The sequence below is a fragment of the Triturus cristatus genome, chromosome 2_2, assembly GCF_964204655.1.
Source record: "Triturus cristatus chromosome 2_2, aTriCri1.1, whole genome shotgun sequence".
Taxonomy (NCBI): domain Eukaryota; kingdom Metazoa; phylum Chordata; class Amphibia; order Caudata; family Salamandridae; genus Triturus; species Triturus cristatus.
In genome coordinates, this window is record NC_140582.1 from 97,434,947 (window position 1) to 97,461,194 (window position 26,248).

Genomic DNA, 26,248 nt, shown 5'->3' on the forward strand with positions numbered 1-26,248 from the left:
AAACTTCTGAGTAGGATAAAAAGTCTATAAATTGGCAATTTTGGTCACATTGAGGAGTTAAAAAGTAGTTATTAAACATGAGGCACAATCAAAATGACAGTTGAAATACATTTTTCTATAGTCCAAAAAATCAATTTCTCTGATGAAAAACGATGACCCGTGACCTGTCAAACTTTCACCAGATGGTCAGAAATGGAAATTTTTTTATATTTAATTTTTTGACTGTAAATGACTATTGCATGTGAATTAGAACTCTTGGAACTGAAATAAGTGTGTTTAGAGTCATTTTAATGCCTGGAATTGGTCGAAATAGAAGCTTCTGAGTAGGAGAAAAAGTCTATAAAAATGGCAATTTTGGTCACATTGAGGCTTTAAACAGTAGTTATTCAACATGAGGCACTATCCAAATGACATTTTAAATTAATTTTTCTACAGTCCAAAAAATCAATTTTCGGATGAAAAACGATGACCCGTGACCTGTCGAACTTTCGCCAGATGGTCAGAAACGGAAATTTTTTAATATTTAATTTTTTGACTGTAAATGACTATTGCATGTGAAGTATTACTTTTGGAACTTAAATAAGTGTGTTTAGAGTCATTTTAATGCCTGAAATTGGTCGAAATATAAGCTTCTGAGTAGGAGAAAAAGTCTGTAAATTCTTAATTTTGTTCATTATTGAGGATTTAAAAAATAGTTATTAAACATGAGGCACAATTCACATGACATTTTGAATCAATTTTTCTACAGTTCAAAAAATTAATTTTCTGTTAAAAAACGATGACCCGTGACCTGTCGAACTTTCTCCAGATGGTCAGAAATTGTAATTTTTTAATGTTCAATTCTTTGTTTGTAAATGAATATTGCATGTGAATTATCACTTTTGGAACTAAAATAAGTGTGTTTAGAGTCATTTTAATGCCTGAAATTGGTCGAAATAGAAGCTTCTGAGTAGGAGAAAAAGTCTGCAAATTGGCAATTTTGGTCACAATGAGGATTTAAAAAGTAGTTATTAAACATGAGGCACAATCCAAATGACATTTTGAATCAATTTTTCTACAGTCCAAAAAATCAATTTTTTGATGAAAAACGATGACCCGTGACCTGTCGAACTTTCTCCAGATGGTCAGAAATTGTAATTTTTTAATGTTTAATTTTTAGACTGTAAATGACTATTGCATGTGAATTATCACTTTTGGAACTGAAATAAGTGTGTTTAGAGTCATTTTTATGCCTGAAATTGGTCGAAATAGAAGCTTCTGAGTAGGAGAAAAAGTCTATAAAAATGGCAATTTTGGTCACATTGAGGCTTTAAACAGTAGTTATTCAACATGAGGCACTATCCAAATGACATTTTAAATCAATTTTTCTACAGTCCAAAAAATCAATTTTCGGATGAAAAACGATGACCCGTGACCTGTCGAACTTTCGCCAGATGGTCAGAAACGGAAATTTTTTAATATTTAATTTTTTGACTGTAAATGACTATTGCATGTGAAGTATCACTTTTGGAACTGAAATAAGTGTGTTTAGAGTCATTTTAATGCCTGAAATTGGTCGAAATATAAGCTTCTGAGTAGGAGAAAAAGTCTGTAAATTCTTAATTTTGTTCATTATTGAGGATTTGAAAAATAGTTATTAAACATGAGGCACAATTCACATGACATTTTGAATCAATTTTTCTACAGTTCAAAAAATTAATTTTCTGTTAAAAAATGATGACCCGTGACCTGTCGAACTTTCTCCAGATGGTCAGAAATTGTAATTTTTTAATGTTCAATTCTTTGTTTGTAAATGAATATTGCATGTGAATTATCACTTTTGGAACTAAAATAAGTGTGTTTAAAGTCATTTTAATGCCTGAAATTGGTCGAAATAGAAGCTTCTAAGTAGGAGAAAAAGTCTGTAAAAATGGCAATTTTGTTCACATTGAGGCTTTAAAAAGTAGTTATTCAACATGAGGCACAATCCACATGATATTTCAGATCAATTTTTCTACAGTCCAAAAAATCAATTTTCTGATGAAAAACGATGACCCGTGACCTGTCGAACTTTCGCCAGATGGTCAGAAATGGTAATTTTTTAATGTTTAATTTTTGACTGTAAATGACTATTGCATGTGAATTATCACTTTTGGAACTAAAATAAGTGTGTTTAGAGTCATTTTAATGCCTGAAATTGGTCGAAATAGAAGCTTCTGAGTAGGATAAAAAGTCTGTAAATTGGCAATTTTGGTCACATTGAGGAGTTAAAAAGTAGTTATTAAACATGAGGCACAATCCAAATGACATTTGAAATACATTTTTCTATAGTCCAAAAAATCAATTTCTCTGATGAAAAACGATGACCCGTGACCTGTCGAACTTTCACCAGATGGTCAGAAATGGAAATTTTTTTATATTTAATTTTTTGACTGTAAATGACTATTGCATGTGAATTAGAACTCTTGGAACTGACATAAGTGTGTTTAGAGTCATTTTAATGCCTGAAATTGGTCGAAATAGAAGCTTCTGAGTAGGAGAAAAAGTCTATAAAAATGGCAATTTTGGTCACATTGAGGCTTTAAACAGTAGTTATTCAACATGAGGCACTATCCAAATGACATTTTAAATCAATTTTTCTACAGTCCAAAAAATCAATTTTCGGATGAAAAACGATGACCCGTGACCTGTCGAACTTTCGCCAGATGGTCAGAAACGGAAATTTTTTAGTATTTAATTTTTTGACTGTAAATGACTATTGCATGTGAAGTATCACTTTTGGAACTGAAATAAGTGTGTTTAGAGTCATTTTAATGCCTGAAATTGGTTGAAATAGAAGCTTTTGAGTAGGAGAAAAAGTCTGTAAATTGTGAATTTTGGTCACATTGACGATTTAAAAAGTAGTTATTCAACATGAGGCACAATCCACATGACATTTTGAATCAATTTTTCAACAGTCCAAAAAATCAATTTTCTGTTCAAAAAACGATGACCCGTGACATGTCGAACTTTCGCCAGATGGTCAGAAACCGAAATTTTTTAATATTTAATATTTTGACTGTAAATGACTATTGCATGTGAAGTATTACTTTTGGAACTTAAATAAGTGTGTTTAGAGTCATTTTAATGCCTGAAATTGGGCGAAATATAAGCTTCTGAGTAGGAGAAAAGTCTGTAAATTCTTAATTTTGTTCATTATTGAGGATTTAAAAAATAGTTATTAAACATGAGGCACAATTCACATGACATTTTAAATCAATTTTTCTACAGTTCAAAAAATTATTTTCTGTTAAAAAACGATGACCCGTGACCTGTCGAACTTTCTCCAGATGGTCAGAAATTGTAATTTTTTAATGTTCAATTCTTTGTTTGTAAATGAATATTGCAAGTGAATTATCACTTTTGGAACTAAAATAAGTGTGTTTAAAGTCATTTTAATGCCTGAAATTGGTCGAAATAGAAGCTTCTGAGTAGGAGAAAAAGTCTGCAAATTGGCAATTTTGGTCACAATGAGGATTTAAAAAGTAGTTATTAAACATGAGGCACAATCCAAATGACATTTTGAATCAATTTTTCTACACTCCAAAAAATCAATTTTCTGATGAAAAACGATGGCCCGTGACCTGTCGAACTCTCGCCAGATGGTGAGAAATGGAAATTTTTTAATGTTTAATTTTTTGACTGTAAATGACTATTGCATGTGAATTAGAACTCTTGGAACTGAAATAAGTGTGTTTGGAGTCATTTTAATGCCTGAAATTGGTCGAAATAGAAGCTTCTGAGTAGGAGAAAAAGTCTATAAAAATGGCAATTTTGGTCACATTGAGGCTTTAAACAGTAGTTATTCAACATGAGGCACTATCCAAATGACATTTTAAATCAATTTTTCGACAGTCCAAAAAATCAATTTTCGGATGAAAAACGATGACCCGTGACCTGTCGAACTTTCGCCAGATGGTCAGAAACGGAAATTTTTTAATATTTAATTTTTTGACTGTAAATGACTATTGTATGTGAAGTATCACTTTTGGAACTGAAATAAGTGTGTTTAGAGTCATTTTAATGCCTGAAATTGGTTGAAATAGAAGCTTTTGAGTAGGAGAAAAAGTCTGTAAATTGTCAATTTTGGTCACATTGACGATTTAAAAAGTAGTTATTCAACATGAGGCACAATCCACATGACATTTTGAATCAATTTTTCGACAGTCCAAAAAATCAATTTTCTGTTCAAAAAACGATGACCCGTGACATGTCGAACTTTCGCCAGATGGTCAGAAACGGAAATTTTTTAATATTTAAGTTTTTTGACTGTAAATGACTATTGCATGTGAAGTATTACTTTTGGAACTTAAATAAGTGTGTTTAGAGTCATTTTAATGCCTGAAATTGGTCAAAATATAAGCTTCTGAGTAGGAGAAAAAGTCTGTAAATTTTTAATTTTGTTCATTATTGAGGATTTAAAAAATAGTTATTAAACATGAGGCACAATTCACATGACATTTTGAATCAATTTTTCTACAGTTCAAAAAATTAATTTTCTGTTAAAAAACGATGACCCGTGACCTGTCGAACTTTCTCCAGATGGTCAGAAATTGTAATTTTTTAATATTCAATTCTTTGTTTGTAAATGAATATTGCATGTGAATTTTCACTTTTGGAACTAAAATAAGTGTGTTTAAAGTCATTTAAATGCCTGAATTTGGTCAAAATAGAAGCTTCTGAGTAGGAGAAAAAGTCTGCAAATTGGCAATTTTGGTCACAATGAGGATTTAAAAAGTAGTTATTCAACATGAGGCACTATCCAAATGACATTTTAAATCAATTTTTCTACAGTCCAAAAAATCAATTTTCGGATGAAAAACGATGACCCGTGACCTGTCGAACTTTCGCCAGATGGTCAGAAACGGAAATTTTTTAATATTTAATTTTTTGACTGTAAATGACTATTGCATGTGAAGTATCACTTTTGGAACTGAAATAAGTGTGTTTAGAGTCATTTTAATGCCTGAAATTGGTTGAAATAGAAGCTTTTGAGTAGGAGAAAAAGTCTGTAAATTGTCAATTTTGGTCACATTGACGATTTAAAAAGTAGTTATTCAACATGAGGCACAATCCACATGACATTTTGAATCAATTTTTCAACAGTCCAAAAAATCAATTTTCTGTTCAAAAAACGATGACCCGTGACATGTCGAACTTTCGCCAGATGGTCAGAAACGGAAATTTTTTAATATTTAATTTTTTGACTGTAAATGACTATTGCATGTGAAGTATTACTTTTGGAACTTAAATAAGTGTGTTTAGAGTCATTTTAATGCCTGAAATTGGTCGAAATATAAGCTTCTGAGTAGGAGAAAAAGTATGTAAATTCTTAATTTTGTTCATTATTGAGGATTTAAAAAATAGTTATTAAACATGAGGCACAATTCACATGACATTTTGAATCAATTTTTCTACAGTTCAAAAAATTAATTTTCTGTTAAAAAACGATGACCCGTGACCTGTCGAACTTTCTCCAGATGGTCAGAAATTGTAATTTTTTAATGTTCAATTCTTTGTTTGTAAATGAATATTGCATGTGAATTATCACTTTTGGAACTAAAATAAGTGTGTTTAAAGTCATTTTAATGCCTGAAATTGGTCGAAATAGAAGCTTCTGAGTAGGAGAAAAAGTCTGCAAATTGGCAATTTTGGTCACAATGAGGATTTAAAAAGTAGTTATTAAACATGAGGCACAATCCAAATGACATTTTGAATCAATTTTTCTACAGTCCAAAAAATCAATTTTTTGATGAAAAACGATGACCCGTGACCTGTCGAACTTTCTCCAGATGGTCAGAAATTGTAATTTTTTAATGTTTAATTTTTAGACTGTAAATGACTATTGCATGTGAATTATCACTTTTGGAACTGAAATAAGTGTGTTTAGAGTCATTTTAATGCCTGAAATTGGTCGAAATAGAAGCTTCTGAGTAGGAGAAAAAGTCTGTAAAAATGGCAATTTTGTTCACATTGAGGCTTTAAAAAGTAGTTATTCAACATGAGGCACAATCCACATGATATTTCGGATCAATTTTTCTACAGTCCAAAAAATCAATTTTCTGATGAAAAACGATGACCCGTGACCTGTCGAATTCTCGCCAGATGGTCAGAAATGGAAATTTTTTAATGTTTAATTTTTTGACTGTAAATGACTATTGCATGTGAATTAGAACTCTTGGAACTGAAATACGTGTGTTTAGAGTCATTTTAATGCCTGAAATTGGTCGAAATAGAAGCTTCTGAGTAGGAGATAAAGTCTATAAAAAAGGCAATTTTGGTCATATTGAGGCTTTAAACAGTAGTTATTCAACATGAGGCACAATCCAAATGACATTTTAAATCAATTTTTCTACAGTCCAAAAAATCAATTTTCTGATGAAAAACGATGACCCGTGACATGTCGAACTTTCTCCAGATGGTCAGAAATGGTAATTTTTTAATGCTTAATTTTTTGACTGTAAATGACTATTGCAAGGGAATTATCACTTTTGGAACTAAAATAAGTGTGTTTAGAGTCATTTTAATGCCTGAAATTGGTCGAAATAGAAGCTTCTGAGTAGGATAAAAAGTCTGTAAATTGGCAATTTTGGTCACATTGAGGATTTAAAAAGTAGTTATTAAACATGAGGCACAATCCAAATGACATTTGAAATACATTTTTCTATAGTCCAAAAAATCAATTTCTCTGATGAAAAACGATGACCCGTGACCTGTTGAACTTTCAACAGATGGTCAGAAATGGAAATTTTTTTATATTTAAGTTTTTTGACTGTAAATGACTATTGCATGTGAATTAGAACTCTTGGAACTGAAATAAGTGTGTTTAGAGTCATTTTAATGCCTGAAATTGGTCGAAATAGAAGCTTCTGAGTAGGAGAAAAAGTCTATAAAAATCGCAATTTTGGTCACATTGAGGCTTTAAACAATAGTTATTCAACATGAGGCACAATCCACATGACATTTTGAATCAATTTTTCGACAGTACAAAAAATCAATTTTCTGTTCAAAAAACGATGACCCGTGACATGTCGAACTTTCGCCAGATGGTCAGAAATGGAAATTTTTTTATATTTAATTTTTTGACTGTAAATGACTATTGCATGTGAATCAGAACTCTTGGAACTGAAATAAGTGTGTTTTGAGTCATTTTAATGCCTGAAATTGGTCGAAATAGAAACTTCTGAGTAGGAGAAAAAGTCTATAAAAATGGCAATTTTGGTCACATTGAGGCTTTAAACAGTAGTTATTCAACATGAGGCACTATCCAAATGACATTTTAAATCAATTTTTCTACAGTCCAAAAAATCAATTTTCGGATGAAAAACGATGACCCGTGACCTGTCGAACTTTCGCCAGATGGTCAGAAACGGAAATTTTTTAATATTTAATTTTTTGACTGTAAATGACTATTGCATGTGAAGTATGACTTTTGGAACTGAAATAAGTGTGTTTAGAGTCATTTTAATGCCTGAAATTGGTTGAAATAGAAGCTTTTGAGTAGGAGAAAAAGTCTGTAAATTGTCAATTTTGGTCACATCGATGATTTAAAAAGTAGTTATTCAACATGAGGCACAATCCACATGACATTTTGAATCAATTTTTCGACAGTCCAAAAAATCAATTTTCTGTTAAAAAAACGATGACCCGTGACATGTCGAACTTTCGCCAGATGGTCAGAAACGGAAATTTTTTAATATTTAATTTTTTGACTGTAAATGACTATTGCATGTGAAGTATTACTTTTGGAACTTAAATAAGTGTGTTTAGAGTCATTTTAATGCCTGAAATTGGTCGAAATATATGCTTCTGAGTAGGAGAAAAAGTCTGTAAATTCTTAATTTTGTTCATTATTGAGGATTTAAAAAATAGTTATTAAACATGAGGCACAATTCACATGAAATTTTGAATCAATTTTTCTACAGTTCAAAAAATTAATTTTCTGTTAAAAAACGATGACCCGTGACCTGTCGAACTTTCTCCAGATGGTCAGAAATTGTAATTTTTTAATGTTCAATTCTTTGTTTGTAAATGAATATTGCATGTGGATTATCACTTTTGGAACTAAAATAAGTGTGTTTAAAGTCATTTTAATGCCTGAAATTGGTTGAAATAGAAGCTTCTGAGTAGGAGAAAAAGTCTGCAAATTGGCAATTTTGGTCAGAATGAGGATTTAAAAAGTAGTTATTAAACATGAGGCACAATCCAAATGACATTTTGAATCAATTTTTCTACAGTCCAAAAAATCAATTTTTTGATGAAAAACGATGACCCGTGACCTGTCGAACTTTCTCCAGATGGTCAGAAATTGTAATTTTTTAATGTTTAATTTTTAGACTGTAAATGACTATTGCATGTGAATGATCACTTTTGGAACTGAAATAAGTGTGTTTAGAGTCATTTTAATGCCTGAAATTGGTGGAAATAGAAGCTTCTGAGTAGGAGAAAAAGTCTGTAAAAATGGCAATTTTGTTCACATTGAGGCTTTAAAAAGTAGTTATTCAACATGAGGCACAATCCACATGATATTTCGGATCAATTTTTCTACAGTCCAAAAAATCAATTTTCTGATGAAAAACGATGACCCGTGACCTGTCGAACTCTCGCCAGATGGTCAGAAATGGAAATTTTTTAATGTTTAATTTTTTGACTGTAAATGACTATTGCATGTGAATTAGAACTCTTGGAACTGAAATACGTGTGTTTAGAGTCATTTTAATGCCTGAAATTGGTCGAAATAGAAGCTTCTGAGTAGGAGATAAAGTCTATAAAAAAAGGCAATTTTGGTCATATTGAGGCTTTAAACAGTAGTTATTAAACATGAGGCACAATCCAAATGACATTTTGAATCAATTTTTCTACAGTCCAAAAAATCAATTTTTTGATGAAAAACAATGACCCGTGACCTGTCGAACTTTCTCCAGATGGTCAGAAATTGTAATTTTTTAATGTTTAATTTTTAGACTGTAAATGACTATTGCATGTGAATTATCACTTTTGGAACTGAAATAAGTGTGTTTAGAGTCATTTTTATGCCTGAAATTGGTCGAAATAGAAGATTCTGAGTAGGAGAAAAAGTCTGTAAAATGGCAATTTTGTTCACATTGAGGCTTTAAAAAGTAGTTATTCAAAATGAGGCACAATCCACATGATATTTTGGATCAATTTTTCTATAGTCCAAAAAATCAATTTTTTGATGAAAAACAATGACCCGTGACCTGTCGAACTTTCTCCAGATGGTCAGAAATTGTAATTTTTTAATGTTTAATTTTTAGACTGTAAATGACTATTGCATGTGAATTATCACTTTTGGAACTGAAATAAGTGTGTTTAGAGTCATTTTAATGCCTGAAATTGGTCGAAATAGAAGCTTCTGAGTAGGATAAAAAGTCTGTAAATTGGCAATTTTGGTCACATTGAGGAGTTAAAAAGTAGTTATTAAACATGAGGCACAATCCAAATGACATTTGAAATACATTTTTCTATAGTCCAAAAAATCAATTTCTCTGATGAAAAACGATGACCCGTGACCTGTCGAACTTTCACCAGATGGTCAGAAATGGAAATTTTTTTATATTTAATTTTTTGACTGTAAATGACTATTGCATGTGAATTAGAACTCTTGGAACTGAAATAAGTGTGTTTAGAGTCATTTTAATGCCTGAAATTGGTCGAAATAGAAGCTTCTGAGTAGGAGAAAAAGTCTATAAAAATGGCAATTTTGGTCACATTGAGGCTTTAAACAGTAGTTATTCAACATGAGGCACTATCCAAATGACATTTTAAATCAATTTTTCTACAGTCCAAAAAATCAATTTTCGGATGAAAAACGATGACCCGTGACCTGTCGAACTTTCGCCAGATGGTCAGAAACGGAAATTTTTTAATATTTAATTTTTTGACTGTAAATGACTATTGCATGTGAAGTATCACTTTTGGAACTGAAATAAGTGTGTTTAGAGTCATTTTAACCCCTTCCATGCTGCGCAGATTCCGCCGCTGTGCTGACGGAATCTTGCGCGGGCGTGGTCATGACGGAACGGTTCCGTCATGAGCACAGCTCAACCGTGGCTCATGACGGAACCGTTCCGTCATGAGCACCGAAGGGGTTAATGCCTGAAATTGGTTGAAATAGAAGCTTTTGAGTAGGAGAAAAAGTCTGTAAATTGTCAATTTTGGTCACATTGACGAATTAAAAAGTAGTTATTCAACATGAGGCACAATCCACATGACATTTTGAATCAATTTTTCGACAGTCCAAAAAATCAATTTTCTGTTCAAAAAACGATGACCCGTGACATGTCGAACTTTCGCCAGATGGTCAGAAACGGAAATTTTTTAATATTTAATTCTTTGACTGTAAATGACTATTGCATGTGAAGTATTACTTTTGGAACTTAAATAAGTGTGTTTAGAGTCATTTTAATGCCTGAAATTGGTCGAAATATAAGCTTCTGAGTAGGAGAAAAAGTCTGTAAATTCTTAATTTTGTTCATTATTGAGGATTTAAAAAATAGTTATTAAACACGAGGCACAATTCACATGACATTTTGAATCAATTTTTCTACAGTTCAAAAAAGTAATTTTCTGTTAAAAAACGATGACCCGTGACCTCTCGAACTCTCACCAGATGGTCAGAAATTGTAATTTTTTAATGTTCAATTCTTTTTTTGACTGTAAATGACTATTGCATGTGAATTAGAACTCTTGGAACTGAAATACGTGTGTTTAGAGTCATTTTAATGCCTGAAATTGGTCGAAATAGAAGCTTCTGAGTAGGAGATAAAGTCTATAAAAAAGGCAATTTTGGTCATATTGAGGCTTTAAACAGTAGTTATTCAACATGAGGCACAATCCAAATGACATTTTAAATCAATTTTTCTACAGTCCAAAAATTCAATTTACTGATGAAAAACGATGACCCGTGACATGTCGAACTTTCTCCAGATGGTCAGAAATGGTAATTTTTTAATGTTCAATTCTTTGTTTGTAAATGAATATTGCATGTGAATTATCACTTTTGGAACTAAAATAAGTGTGTTTAAAGTCATTTTAATGCCTGAAATTGGTCGAAATAGAAGCTTCTGAGTAGGAGAAAAAGTCTGTAAAAATGGCAATTTTGTTCACATTGAGGATTTAAAAAGTAGTTATTAAACATGAGGCACAATCCAAATGACATTTTGAATCAATTTTTCTACAGTCCAAAAAATCAATTTTTTGATGAAAAATGATGACCCGTGACCTGTCGAACTTTCTCCAGATGGTCAGAAATTGTAATTTTTTAAAGTTTAATTTTTAGACTGTAAATGACTATTGCATGTGAATTATCACTTTTGGAACTGAAATAAGTGTGTTTAGAGTCATTTTAATGCCTGAAATTGGTCGAAATAGAAGCTTCTGAGTAGGAGAAAAAGTCTGTAAAAATGGCAATTTTGTTCACATTGAGGCTTTAAAAAGTAGTTATTCAACATGAGGCACAATCCACATGATATTTCGGATCAATTTTTCTACAGTCCAAAAAATCAATTTTCTGATGAAAAACGATGACCCGTGACCTGTCGAATTCTCGCCAGATGGTCAGAAATGGAAATTTTTTAATGTTTAATTTTTTGACTGTAAATGACTATTGCATGTGAATTAGAACTCTTGGAACTGAAATACGTGTGTTTAGAGTCATTTTAATGCCTGAAATTGGTCGAAATAGAAGCTTCTGAGTAGGAGATAAAGTCTATAAAAAAGGCAATTTTGGTCATATTGAGGCTTTAAACAGTAGTTATTCAACATGAGGCACAATCCAAATGACATTTTAAATCAATTTTTCTACAGTCCAAAAAAACAATTTTCTGATGAAAAACGATGACCCGTGACGTCGAACTTTCTCCAGATGGTCAGAAATGGTAATTTTTTAATGCTTAATTTTTTGACTGTAAATGACTATTGCATGTGAATTATCACTTTTGGAACTAAAATAAGTGTGTTTAGAGTCATTTTAATGCCTGAAATTGGTCGAAATAGAAGCTTCTGAGTAGGATAAAAAGTCTGTAAATTGGCAATTTTGGTCACATTGAGGATTTAAAAAGTAGTTATTAAACATGAGGCACAATCCAAATGACATTTGAAATACATTTTTCTATAGTCCAAAAAATCAATTTCTCTGATGAAAAATGATGACCCGTGACCTGTCGAACTTTCACCAGATGGTCAGAAATGGAAATTTTTTTATATTTAAGTTTTTTAACTGTAAATGACTATTGCATGTGAATTAGAACTCTTGGAACTGAAATAAGTGTGTTTAGAGTCATTTTAATGCCTGAAATTGGTCGAAATAGAAGCTTCTGAGTAGGAGAAAAAGTCTATAAAAATGGCAATTTTGGTCACATTGAGGCTTTAAACAGTAGTCATTCAACATGAGGCACAATCCACATGACATTTTGAATCAATTTTTCGACAGTCCAAAAAATCAATTTTCTGTTCAAAAAACGATGACCCGTGACATGTCGAACTTTCGCCAGATGGTCAGAAACGGAAATTTTTTTATATTTAATTTTTTGACTGTAAATGACTATTGCATGTGAATTAGAACTCTTGGAACTGAAATAAGTGTGTTTTGAGTCATTTTAGTGCCTGAAATTGGTCGAAATAGAATATTCTGAGTAGGAGAAAAAGTCTGTAAAATGGCAATTTTGTTCACGTTCAGGCTTTAAAAAGTAGTTATTCAAAATGAGGCACAATCCACATGATATTTTGGATCAATTTTTCTACAGTCCAAAAAATCAATTTTCTGATGAAAAACGATGACCCGTGACCTGTCGAACTCTCGCCAGATGGTCAGAAATGGTAATTTTTTAATGTTTACTTTTTTGACTGTAAATGACTATTGCATGTGAATTATCACTTTTGGAACTAAAATAAGTGTGTTTAGAGTCATTTTAATGCCTGAAATTGGTCGAAATAGAAGCTTCTGAGTAGGAGAAAAAGTCTGTAAAAATGGCAATTTTGGTCACATTGAGGAGTTAAAAAGTAGTTATTAAACATGAGGCACAATCCAAATGACATTTGAAATACATTTTTCTATAGTCCAAAAAATCAATTTCTCTGATGAAAAACGATGACCCGTGACCTGTCGAATTCTCGCCAGATGGTCATTAATGGAAATTTTTTAATGTTTAATTTTTTGACTGTAAATGACTATTGCATGTGAATTAGAACTCTTGGCACTGAAATACGTGTGTTTAGAGTCATTTTAATGCCTGAAATTGGTCGAAATAGAAGCTTCTGAGTAGGAGATAAAGTCTATAAAAAAGGCAATTTTGGTCATATTGAGGCTTTAAACAGTAGTTATTCAACATGAGGCACAATCCAAATGACATTTTAAATCAATTTTTCTACAGTCCAAAAATTCAATTTACTGATGAAAAACGATGACCCGTGACATGTCGAACTTTCTCCAGATGGTCAGAAATGGTAATTTTTTAATGTTCAATTCTTTGTTTGTAAATGAATATTGCATGTGAATTATCACTTTTGGAACTAAAATAAGTGTGTTTAAAGTCATTTTAATGCCTGAAATTGGTCGAAATAGAAGCTTCTGAGTAGGAGAAAAAGTCTGCAAATTGGCAATTTTGGTCACAATGAGGATTTAAAAAGTAGTTATTAAACATGAGGCACAATCCAAATGACATTTTGAATCAATTTTTCTACAGTCCAAAAAATCAATTTTTTGATGAAAAATGATGACCCGTGACCTGTCGAACTTTCTCCAGATGGTCAGAAATTGTAATTTTTTAATGTTTAATTTTTAGACTGTAAATGATTATTGCATGTGAATTATCACTTTTGGAACTGAAATAAGTGTGTTTAGAGTCATTTTAATGCCTGAAATTGGTCGAAATAGAAGCTTCTGAGTAGGAGAAAAAGTCTGTAAAAATGGCAATTTTGTTCACATTGAGGCTTTAAAAAGTAGTTATTCAACATGAGGCACAATCCACATGATATTTCGGATCAATTTTTCTACAGTCCAAAAAATCAATTTTCTGATGAAAAACGATGACCCGTGACCTGTCGAATTCTCGCCAGATGGTCAGAAATGGAAATTTTTTAATGTTTAATTTTTTGACTGTAAATGACTATTGCATGTGAATTAGAACTCTTGGAACTGAAATACGTGTGTTTAGAGTCATTTTAATGCCTGAAATTGGTCGAAATAGAAGCTTCTGAGTAGGAGATAAAGTCTATAAAAAAGGCAATTTTGGTCATATTGAGGCTTTAAACAGTAGTTATTCAACATGAGGCACAATCCAAATGACATTTTAAATCAATTTTTCTACAGTCCAAAAAAACAATTTTCTGATGAAAAACGATGACCCGTGACGTCGAACTTTCTCCAGATGGTCAGAAATGGTAATTTTTTAATGCTTAATTTTTTGACTGTAAATGACTATTGCATGTGAATTATCACTTTTGGAACTAAAATAAGTGTGTTTAGAGTCATTTTAATGCCTGAAATTGGTCGAAATAGAAGCTTCTGAGTAGGATAAAAAGTCTGTAAATTGGCAATTTTGGTCACATTGAGGATTTAAAAAGTAGTTATTAAACATGAGGCACAATCCAAATGATATTTTGAATCAATTTTTCTACAGTCCAAAAAATCAATTTTTTGATGAAAAACGATGACCCGTGACCTGTCGAACTTTCTCCAGATGGTCAGAAATTGTAATTTTTTAATGTTTAATTTTTAGACTGTAAATGACTATTGCATGTGAATTATCACTTTTGGAACTGAAGTAAGTGTGTTTAGAGTCATTTTAATGCCTGAAATTGGTCGAAATAGAAGCTTCTGAGTAGGATATAAAGTCTGTAAATTGGCAATTTTGGTCACATTGAGGAGTTAAAAAGTAGTTATTAAACATGAGGCACAATCCAAATGACATTTGAAATACATTTTTCTATAGTCCAAAAAATCAATTTCTCTGATGAAAAACGATGACCCGTGACCTGTCGAATTCTCGCCAGATGGTCAGAAATGGAAATTTTTTAATGTTTAATTTTTTGACTGTAAATGACTATTGCATGTGAATTAGAACTCTTGGAACTGAAATACGTGTGTTTAGAGTCATTTTAATGCCTGAAATTGGTCGAAATAGAAGCTTCTGAGTAGGAGATAAAGTCTATAAAAAAGGCAATTTTGGTCATATTGAGGCTTTAAACAGTAGTTATTCAACATGAGGCACAATCCAAATGACATTTTAAATCAATTTTTCTACAGTCCAAAAATTCAATTTACTGATGAAAAACGATGACCCGTGACATGTCGAACTTTCTCCAGATGGTCAGAAATGGTAATTTTTTAATGTTCAATTCTTTGTTTGTAAATGAATATTGCATGTGAATTATCACTTTTGGAACTAAAATAAGTGTGTTTAAAGTCATTTTAATGCCTGAAATTGGTCGAAATAGAAGCTTCTGAGTAGGAGAAAAAGTCTGTAAAAATGGCAATTTTGGTCACAATGAGGATTTAAAAAGTAGTTATTAAACATGAGGCACAATCCAAATAACATTTTGAATCAATTTTTCTACAGTCCAAAAAATCAATTTTTTGATGAAAAATGATGACCCGTGACCTGTCGAACTTTCTCCAGATGGTCAGAAATTGTAATTTTTTAAAGTTTAATTTTTAGACTGTAAATGACTATTGCATGTGAATTATCACTTTTGGAACTGAAATAAGTGTGTTTAGAGTCATTTTAATGCCTGAAATTGGTCGAAATAGAAGCTTCTGAGTAGGAGAAAAAGTCTGTAAAAATGGCAATTTTGTTCACATTGAGGCTTTAAAAAGTAGTTATTCAACATGAGGCACAATCCACATGATATTTCGGATCAATTTTTCTACAGTCCAAAAAATCAATTTTCTGATGAAAAACGATGACCCGTGACCTGTCGAATTCTCGCCAGATGGTCAGAAATGGAAATTTTTTAATGTTTAATTTTTTGACTGTAAATGACTATTGCATGTGAATTAGAACTCTTGGAACTGAAATACGTGTGTTTAGAGTCATTTTAATGCCTGAAATTGGTCGAAATAGAAGCTTCTGAGTAGGAGATAAAGTCTATAAAAAAGGCAATTTTGGTCATATTGAGGCTTTAAACAGTAGTTATTCAACATGAGGCACAATCCAAATGACATTTTAAATCAATTTTTCTACAGTCCAAAAAATCAATTTTCTGATGAAAAACGATGACCCGTGACATGTCGAACTTTCTCCAGATGGTCAGAAATGGTAATTTTTTAATGCTTAATTTTTTGACTGTAAATGACTATTGCATGTGAATTATCACTTTTGGAACTAAAATAAGTGTGTTTAGAGTCATTTTAATGCCTGAAATTGGTCGAAATAGAAGCTTCTGAGTAGGAGAAAAAGTCTGCAAATTGCCAATTTTGGTCACAATGAGGATTTAAAAAGAAGTTATTAAACATGAGGCACAATCCAAATGACATTTGAAATACATTTTTCTATAGTCCAAAAAATCAATTTCTCTGATGAAAAACGATGACCCGTGACCTGTCGAACTTTCACCAGATGGTCAGAAATGGAAATTTTTTTATATTTAAGTTTTTTGACTGTAAATGACTATTGCATGTGAATTAGAACTCTTGGAACTGAAATAAGTGTGTTTAGAGTCATTTTAATGCCTGAAATTGGTCGAAATAGAAGCTTCTGAGTAGGAGAAAAAGTCTATAAAAATGGCAATTTTGGTCACATTGAGGCTTTAAACAGTAGTCATTCAACATGAGGCACAATCCACATGACATTTTGAATCAATTTTTCGACAGTCCAAAAAATCAATTTTCTGTTCAAAAAACGATGACCCGTGACATGTCGAACTTTCGCCAGATGGTAAGAAACGGAAATTTTTTTATATTTAATTTTTTGACTGTAAATGACTATTGCATGTGAATTAGAACTCTTGGAACTGAAATAAGTGTGTTTTGAGTCATTTTAGTGCCTGAAATTGGTCGAAATAGAATATTCTGAGTAGGAGAAAAAGTCTGTAAAATGGCAATTTTGTTCACGTTCAGGCTTTAAAAAGTAGTTATTCAAAATGAGGCACAATCCACATGATATTTTGGATCAATTTTTCTACAGTCCAAAAAATCAATTTTCTGATGAAAAACGATGACCCGTGACCTGTCGAACTCTCGCCAGATGGTCAGAAATGGTAATTTTTTAATGTTTACTTTTTTGACTGTAAATGACTATTGCATGTGAATTATCACTTTTGGAACTAAAATAAGTGTGTTTAGAGTCATTTTAATGCCTGAAATTGGTCGAAATAGAAGCTTCTGAGTAGGATAAAAAGTCTGTAAATTGGCAATTTTGGTCACATTGAGGAGTTAAAAAGTAGTTATTAAACATGAGGCACAATCCAAATGACATTTGAAATACATTTTTCTATAGTCCAAAAAATCAATTTCTCTGATGAAAAACGATGACCCGTGACCTGTCGAACTTTCACCAGATGGTCAGAAATGGAAATTTTTTTATATTTAGTTTTTTGACTGTAAATGACTATTGCATGTGAATTAGAACTCTTGGAACTGAAATAAGTGTGTTTAGAGTCATTATAATGCCTGAAATTGGTCGAAATAGAAGCTTCTGAGTAGGAGAAAAAGTCTATAAAAATGGCAATTTTGGTCACATTGAGGCTTTAAACAGTAGTTATTCAACATGAGGCACTATCCAAATGACATTTTGAATCAATTTTTCGACAGTCCAAAGAATCAATTTTCTGTTCAAAAAACGATGACCCGTGACATGTCGAACTTTCGCCAGATGGTCAGAAACGGAAATTTTTTAATATTTAATTTTTTGACTGTAAATGACTATTGCATGTGAAGTATTACTTTTGGAACTTAAATAAGTGTGTTTAGAGTCATTTTAATGCCTGAAATTGGTCGAAATATAAGCTTCTGAGTAGGAGAAAAAGTCTGTAAAGTCTTAATTTTGTTCATTATTGAGGATTTAAAAAATAGTTATTAAACACGAGGCACAATTCACATGACATTTTGAATCAATTTTTCTACAGTTCAAAAAATTAATTTTCTGTTAAAAAACGATGCCCCGTGACCTGTCGAACTCTCTCCAGATGGTCAAAAATTGTAATTTTTTAATGTTCAATTCTTTGTTTGTAAATGAATATTGCATGTGCATTATCACTTTTGGAACTAAAATAAGTGTGTTTAAAGTCATTTTAATGCATGAAATTGGTCGAAATAGAAGCTTCTGAGTAGGAGAAAAAGTCTACAAATTGGCAATTTTGGTCACAATGAGGATTTAAAAAGAAGTTATTAAACATGAGGCACAATCCAAATGACATTTTGAATCAATTTTTCTACAGTCCAAAAAATCAATTTTTTGATGAAAAACGATGACCCGTGACCTGTCGAACTTTCTCCAGATGGTCAGAAATTGTAATTTTTTAATGTTTAATTTTTAGACTGTAAATGACTATTGCATGTGAATTATCACTTTTGGAACTGAAATAAGTGTGTTTAGAGTCATTTTAATGCCTGAAATTGGTCGAAATAGAAGCTTCTGAGTAGGAGAAAAAGTCTGTAAAAATGGCAATTTTGTTCACATTGAGGCTTTAAAAAGTAGTTATTCAACATGAGGCACAATCCACATGATATTTCGGATCAATTTTTCTACAGTCCAAAAAATCAATTTTCTGATGAAAAACGATGACCCGTGACCTGTCGAATTCTCGCCAGATGGTCATTAATGGAAATTTTTTAATGTTTAATTTTTTGACTGTAAATGACTATTGCATGTGAATTAGAACTCTTGGAACTGAAATACGTGTGTTTAGAGTCATTTTAATGCCTGAAATTGGTCGAAATAGAAGCTTCTGAGTAGGAGATAAAGTCTATAAAAAAGGCAATTTTGGTCATATTGAGGCTTTAAACAGTAGTTATTCAACATGAGGCACAATCCAAATGACATTTTAAATCAATTTTTCTACAGTCCAAAAATTCAATTTACTGATGAAAAACGATGACCCGTGACATGTCGAACTTTCTCCAGATGGTCAGAAATGGTAATTTTTTAATGTTCAATTCTTTGTTTGTAAATGAATATTGCATGTGAATTATCACTTTTGGAACTAAAATAAGTGTGTTTAAAGTCATTTTAATGCCTGAAATTGGTCGAAATAGAAGCTTCTGAGTAGGAGAAAAAGACTGCAAATTGGCAATTTTGGTCACAATGAGGATTTAAAAAGTAGTTATTAAACATGAGGCACAATCCAAATGACATTTTGAATCAATTTTTCCACAGTCCAAAAAATCAATTTTTTGATGAAAAACGATGACCCGTGACCTGTCGAACTTTCTCCAGATGGTCAGAAATTGTAATTTTTTAATGTTTAATTTTTAGACTGTAAATGACTATTGCATGTGAATTATCACTTTTGGAACTGAAATAAGTGTGTTTAGAGTCATTTTAATGCCTGAAATTGGTCAAAATAGAAGCTTCTGAGTAGGAGAAAAAGTCTGTAAAAATGGCAATTTTGTTCACATTGAGGCTTTAAAAAGTAGTTATTCAACATGAGGCACAATCCACATGATATTTCGGATCAATTTTTCTACAGTCCAAAAAATCAATTTTCTGATGAAAAACGATGACCCGTGACCTGTCGAATTCTCGCCAGATGGTCAGAAATGGAAATTTTTTAATGTTTAATTTTTTGACTGTAAATGACTATTGCATGTGAATTAGAACTCTTGGAACTGAAATACGTGTGTTTAGAGTCATTTTAATGCCTGAAATTGGTCGAAATAGAAGCTTCTGAGTAGGAGATAAAGTCTATAAAAAAGGCAATTTTGGTCATATTGAGGCTTTAAACAGTAGTTATTCAACATGAGGCACAATCCAAATGACATTTTAAATCAATTTTTCTACAGTCCAAAAAATCAATTTTCTGATGAAAAACGATGACCCGTGACATGTCGAACTTTCTCCAGATGGTCAGAAATGGTAATTTTTTAATGCTTAATTTTTTGACTGTAAATGACTATTGCAAGGGAATTATCACTTTTGGAACTAAAATAAGTGTGTTTAAAGTCATTTTAATGCCTGAAATTGGTCGAAATAGAAGCTTCTGAGTAGGATAAAAAGTCTGTAAATTGGCAATTTTGGTCACATTGAGGATTTAAAAAGTAGTTATTAAACATGAGGCACAATCCAAATGACATTTGAAATACATTTTTCTATAGTCCAAAAAATCAATTTCTCTGATGAAAAACGATGACCCGTGACCTGTCGAACTTTCACCAGATGGTCAGAAATGGAAATTTTTTTATATTTAAGTTTTTTGACTGTAAATGACTATTGCATGTGAATTAGAACTCTTGGAACTGAAATAAGTGTGTTTAGAGTCATTTTAATGCCTGAAATTGGTCGAAATAGAAGCTTCTGAGTAGGAGAAAAAGTCTATAAAAATCGCAATTTTGGTCACATTGAGGCTTTAAACAATAGTTATTCAACATGAGGCAAAATCCACATGACATTTTGAATCAATTTTTCGACAGTCCAAAAAATCAATTTTCTGTTCAAAAAACGATGACCCGTGACATGTCGAACTTTCGCCAGATGGTCAGAAACGGAAATTTTTTAATATTTAATTTTTTGACTGTAAATGACTATTGCATGTGAAGTATCACTTTTGGAACTGAAATAAGTGTGTTTAGAGTCATTTTAATGCCTGAAATTGGTCGAAATAGAAGCTTCTGAGTAGGAGAAAAAGTCTGTAAAAATGGCAATTTTGTTCACATTGAGGCTTTAAAAAGTAGTTATTCAACATGAGGCACAATCCACATGATATTTCGGATCAATTTTTCTACAGTCCAAAAAATCAATTTTCTGATGAAAAACGATGACCCGTGACCTGTCGAATTCTCGCCAGATGGTCAGAAATGGAAATTTTTTAATGTTTAATTTTTTGACTGTAAATGACTATTGCATGTGAATTAGAACTCTTGGAACTGAAATACGTGTGTTTAGAGTCATTTTAATGCCTGAAATTGGTCGAAATAGAAGCTTCTGAGTAGGAGATAAAGTCTATAAAAAAGGCACTTTTGGTCATATTGAGGCTTTAAACAGTAGTTATTCAACATGAGGCACAATCCAAATGACATTTTAAATCAATTTTTCTACAGTCCAAAAAATCAATTTTCTGATGAAAAACGATGACCCGTGACATGTCGAACTTTCTCCAGATGGTCAGAAATGGTAATTTTTTAATGCTTAATTTTTTGACTGTAAATGACTATTGCAAGGGAATTATCACTTTTGGAACTAAAATAAGTGTGTTTAGAGTCATTTTAATGCCTGAAATTGGTCGAAATAGAAGCTTCTGAGTAGGATAAAAAGTCTGTAAATTGGCAATTTTGGTCACATTGAGGATTTAAAAAGTAGTTATTAAACATGAGGCACAATCCAAATGACATTTGAAATACATTTTTCTATATTCCAAAAAATCAATTTCTCTGATGAAAAACGATGACCCGTGACCTGTCGAACTTTCACCAGATGGTCAGAAATGGAAATTTTTTTATATTTAAGTTTTTTGACTGTAAATGACTATTGCATGTGAATTAGAACTCTTGGAACTGAAATAAGTGTGTTTAGAGTCATTTTAATGCCTGAAATTGGTCGAAATAGAAGCTTCTGAGTAGGAGAAAAAGTCTATAAAAATCGCAATTTTGGTCACATTGAGGCTTTAAACAATAGTTATTCAACATGAGGCACAATCCACATTCATTTTGAATCAATTTTTCGACAGTCCAAAATTCAATTTTCTGTTCAAAAAACGATGACCCGTGACATGTCGAACTTTCGCCAGATGGTCAGAAACGGAAATTTTTTAATATTTAATTTTTTGACTGTAAATGACTATTGCATGTGAAGTATCACTTTTGGAACTGAAATAAGTGTGTTTAGAGTCATTTTAATGCCTGAAATTGGTCGAAATAGAAGCTTTTGAGTAGGAGAAAAAGTCTATAAAAATGGCAATTTTGGTCACATTGAGGCTTTAAACAGTAGTTATTCAACATGAGGCACTATCCAAATGACATTTTAAATCAATTTTTCTACAGTCCAAAAAATCAATTTTCGGATGAAAAACGATGACCCGTGACCTGTCGAACTTTCGCCAGATGGTCAGAAACGGAAATTTTTTAATATTTAATTTTTTGACTGTAAATGACTATTGCATGTGAAGTATCACTTTTGGAACTGAAATAAGTGTGTTTAGAGTCATTTTAATGCCTGAAATTGGTTGAAATAGAAGCTTTTGAGTAGGAAAAAAAGTCTGTAAATTGTCAATTTTGGTCACATCGACGATTTAAAAAGTAGTTATTCAACATGAGGCACAATCCACATGACATTTTGAATCAATTTTTCGACAGTCTAAAAAATCAATTTTCTGTTAAAAAACGATGACCCGTGACATGTCGAACTTTCGCCAGATGGTCAGAAACGGAAATTTTTTAATATTTAATTTTTTGACTGTAAATGACTATTGCATGTGAAGTATTACTTTTGGAACTTAAATAAGTGTGTTTAGAGTCATTTTAATGCCTGAAATTGGTCGAAATATATGCTTCTGAGTAGGAGAAAAAGTCTGTAAATTCTTAATTTTGTTCATTATTGAGGATTTAAAAAATAGTTATTAAACATGAGGCACAATTCACATGACATTTTGAATCAATTTTTCTACAGTTCAAAAAATTAATTTTCTGTTAAAAAACGATGACCCGTGACCTGTCGAACTTTCTCCAGATGGTCAGAAATTGTAATTTTTTAATGTTCAATTCTTTGTTTGTAAATGAATATTGCATGTGAATTATCACTTTTGGAACTAAAATAAGTGTGTTTAAAGTCATTTTAATGCCTGAAATTGGTTGAAATAGAAGCTTCTGAGTAGGAGAAAAAGTCTGCAAATTGGCAATTTTGGTCACAATGAGGATTTAAAAAGTAGTTATTAAACATGAGGCACAATCCAAATGACATTTTGAATCAATTTTTCTACAGTCCAAAAAATCAATTTTTTGATGAAAAACGATGACCCGTGACCTGTCGAACTTTCTCCAGATGGTCAGAAATTGTAATTTTTTAATGTTTAATTTTTAGACTGTAAATGACTATTGCATGTGAATGATCACTTTTGGAACTGAAATAAGTGTGTTTAGAGTCATTTTAATGCCTGAAATTGGTGGAAATAGAAGCTTCTGAGTAGGAGAAAAAGTCTGTAAAAATGGCAATTTTGTTCACATTGAGGCTTTAAAAAGTAGTTATTCAACATGAGGCACAATCCACATGATATTTCGGATCAATTTTTCTACAGTCCAAAAAATCAATTTTCTGATGAAAAACGATGACCCGTGACCTGTCGAACTCTCGCCAGATGGTCAGAAGTGGAAATTTTTTAATGTTTAATTTTTTGACTGTAAATGACTATTGCATGTGAATTAGAACTCTTGGAACTGAAATACGTGTGTTTAGAGTCATTTTAGTGCCTGAAATTGGTCGAAATAGAAGCTTCTGAGTAGGAGATAAAGTCTATAAAAAAAGGCAATTTTGGTCATATTGAGGCTTTAAACAGTAGTTATTAAACATGAGGCACAATCCAAATGACATTTTGAATCAATTTTTCTACAGTCCAAAAAATCAATTTTTTGATGAAAAACAATGACCCGTGACCTGTCGAACTTTCTCCAGATGGTCAGAAATTGTAATTTTTTTATGTTTAATTTTTAGACTGTAAATGACTATTGCATGTGAATTATCACTTTTGGAACTAAAATAGGTGTGTTTAGAGTCATTTTAATGCCTGAAATTGGTCGAAATAGAAGCTTCTGAGTAGGATAAAAAGTCTGTAAATTGGCAATTTTGGTCACATTGAGGAGTTAAAAAGTAGTTATTAAACATGAGGCACAATCCACATGACATGTTGAATCAATTTTTCGACAGTCCAAAAAATCAATTTTCTGTTAAAAAAACGATGACCCGTGACATGTCGAACTTTCGCCAGATGGTCAGAAACGGAAATTTTTTAATATTTAATTCTTTGACTGTAAATGACTATTGCATGTGAAGTATTACTTTTGGAACTTAAATAAGTGTGTTTAGAGTCATTTTAATGCCTGAAATTGGTCGAAATATAAGCTTCTGAGTAGGAGAAAAAGTCTGTAAATTCGTAATTCTGTTCATTATTGAGGATTTAAAAAATAGTTATTAAACACGAGGCACAATTCACATGACATTTTGAATCAATTTTTCTACAGTTCAAAAAAGTAATTTTCTGTTCAAAAACGATGACCTGTGACCTGTCGAACTCTCACCAGATGGTCAGAAATTGTAATTTTTTAATGTTCAATTCTTTGTTTGTAAATGAATATTGCATGTGAATTATCACTTTTGGAACTAAAATAAGTGTGTTTAAAGTCATTTTAATGCATGAAATTGGTCGAAATAGAAGCTTCTGAGTAGGAGAAAAAGTCTGCAAATTGGCAATTTTGGTCACAATGAGGATTTAAAAAGTAGTTATTAAACATGAGGCACAATCCAAATGACATTTTGAATCAATTTTTCTACAGTCCAAAAAATCAATTTTTTGATGAAAAACGATGACCCGTGACCTGTCGAACTTTCTCCAGATGGTCAGAAATTGTAATTTTTTAATGTTTAATTTTTAGACTGTAAATGACTATTGCATGTGAATTATCACTTTTGGAACTGAAATAAGTGTGTTTAGAGTCATTTTAATGCCTGAAATTGGTCGAAATAGAAGCTTCTGAGTAGGAGATAAAGTCTATAAAAAAGGCAATATTGGTCATATTGAGGCTTTAAACAGTAGTTATTCAACATGAGGCACAATCCAAATGACATTTTAAATCAATTTTTCTACAGTCCAAAAAAACAATTTTCTGATGAAAAACGATGACCCGTGACGTCGAACTTTCTCCAGATGGTCAGAAATGGTAATTTTTTAATGCTTAATTTTTTGACTGTAAATGACTATTGCATGTGAATTATCACTTTTGGAACTAAAATAAGTGTGTTTAGAGTCATTTTAATGCCTGAAATTGGTCGAAATAGAAGCTTCTGAGTAGGATAAAAAGTCTGTAAATTGGCAATTTTGGTCACATTGAGGATTTAAAAAGTAGTTATTAAACATGAGGCACAATCCAAATGACATTTGAAATACATTTTTCTATAGTCCAAAAAATCAATTTCTCTGATGAAAAATGATGACCCGTGACCTGTCGAACTTTCACCAGATGGTCAGAAATGGAATTTTTTTTATATTTAAGTTTTTTGACTGTAAATGACTATTGCATGCGAATTAGAACTCTTGGAACTGAAATAAGTGTGTTTAGAGTCATTTTAATGCCTGAAATTGGTCGAAATAGAAGCTTCTGAGTAGGAGAAAAAGTCTATAAAAATGGCAATTTTGGTCACATTGAGGCTTTAAACAGTAGTCATTCAACATGAGGCACAATCCACATGATATTTTGGATCAATTTTTCTACAGTCCAAAAAATCAATTTTCTGATGAAAAACGATGACCCGTGACCTGTCGAACTCTCGCCAGATGGTCAGAAATGGTAATTTTTTAATGTTTACTTTTTTGACTGTAAATGACTATTGCATGTGAATTATCACTTTTGGAACTAAAATAAGTGTGTTTAGAGTCATTTTAATGCCTGAAATTGGTCGAAATAGAAGCTTCTGAGTAGGATAAAAAGTCTGTAAATTGGCAATTTTGGTCACATTGAGGAGTTAAAAAGTAGTTATTAAACATGAGGCACAATCCAAATGACATTTGAAATACATTTTTCTATAGTCCAAAAAATCAATTTCTCTGATGAAAAACGATGACCCGTGACCTGTCGAACTTTCACCAGATGGTCAGAAATGGAAATTTTTTTATATTTAATTTTTTGACTGTAAATGACTATTGCATGTGAATTAGAACTCTTGGAACTGAAATAAGTGTGTTTAGAGTCATTTTAATGCCTGAAATTGGTCGAAATAGAAGCTTCTGAGTAGGAGAAAAAGTCTATAAAAATGGCAATTTTGGTCACATTGAGGCTTTAAACAGTAGTTATTCAACATGAGGCACTATCCAAATGACATTATGAATCAATTTTTCGACAGTCCAAAGAATC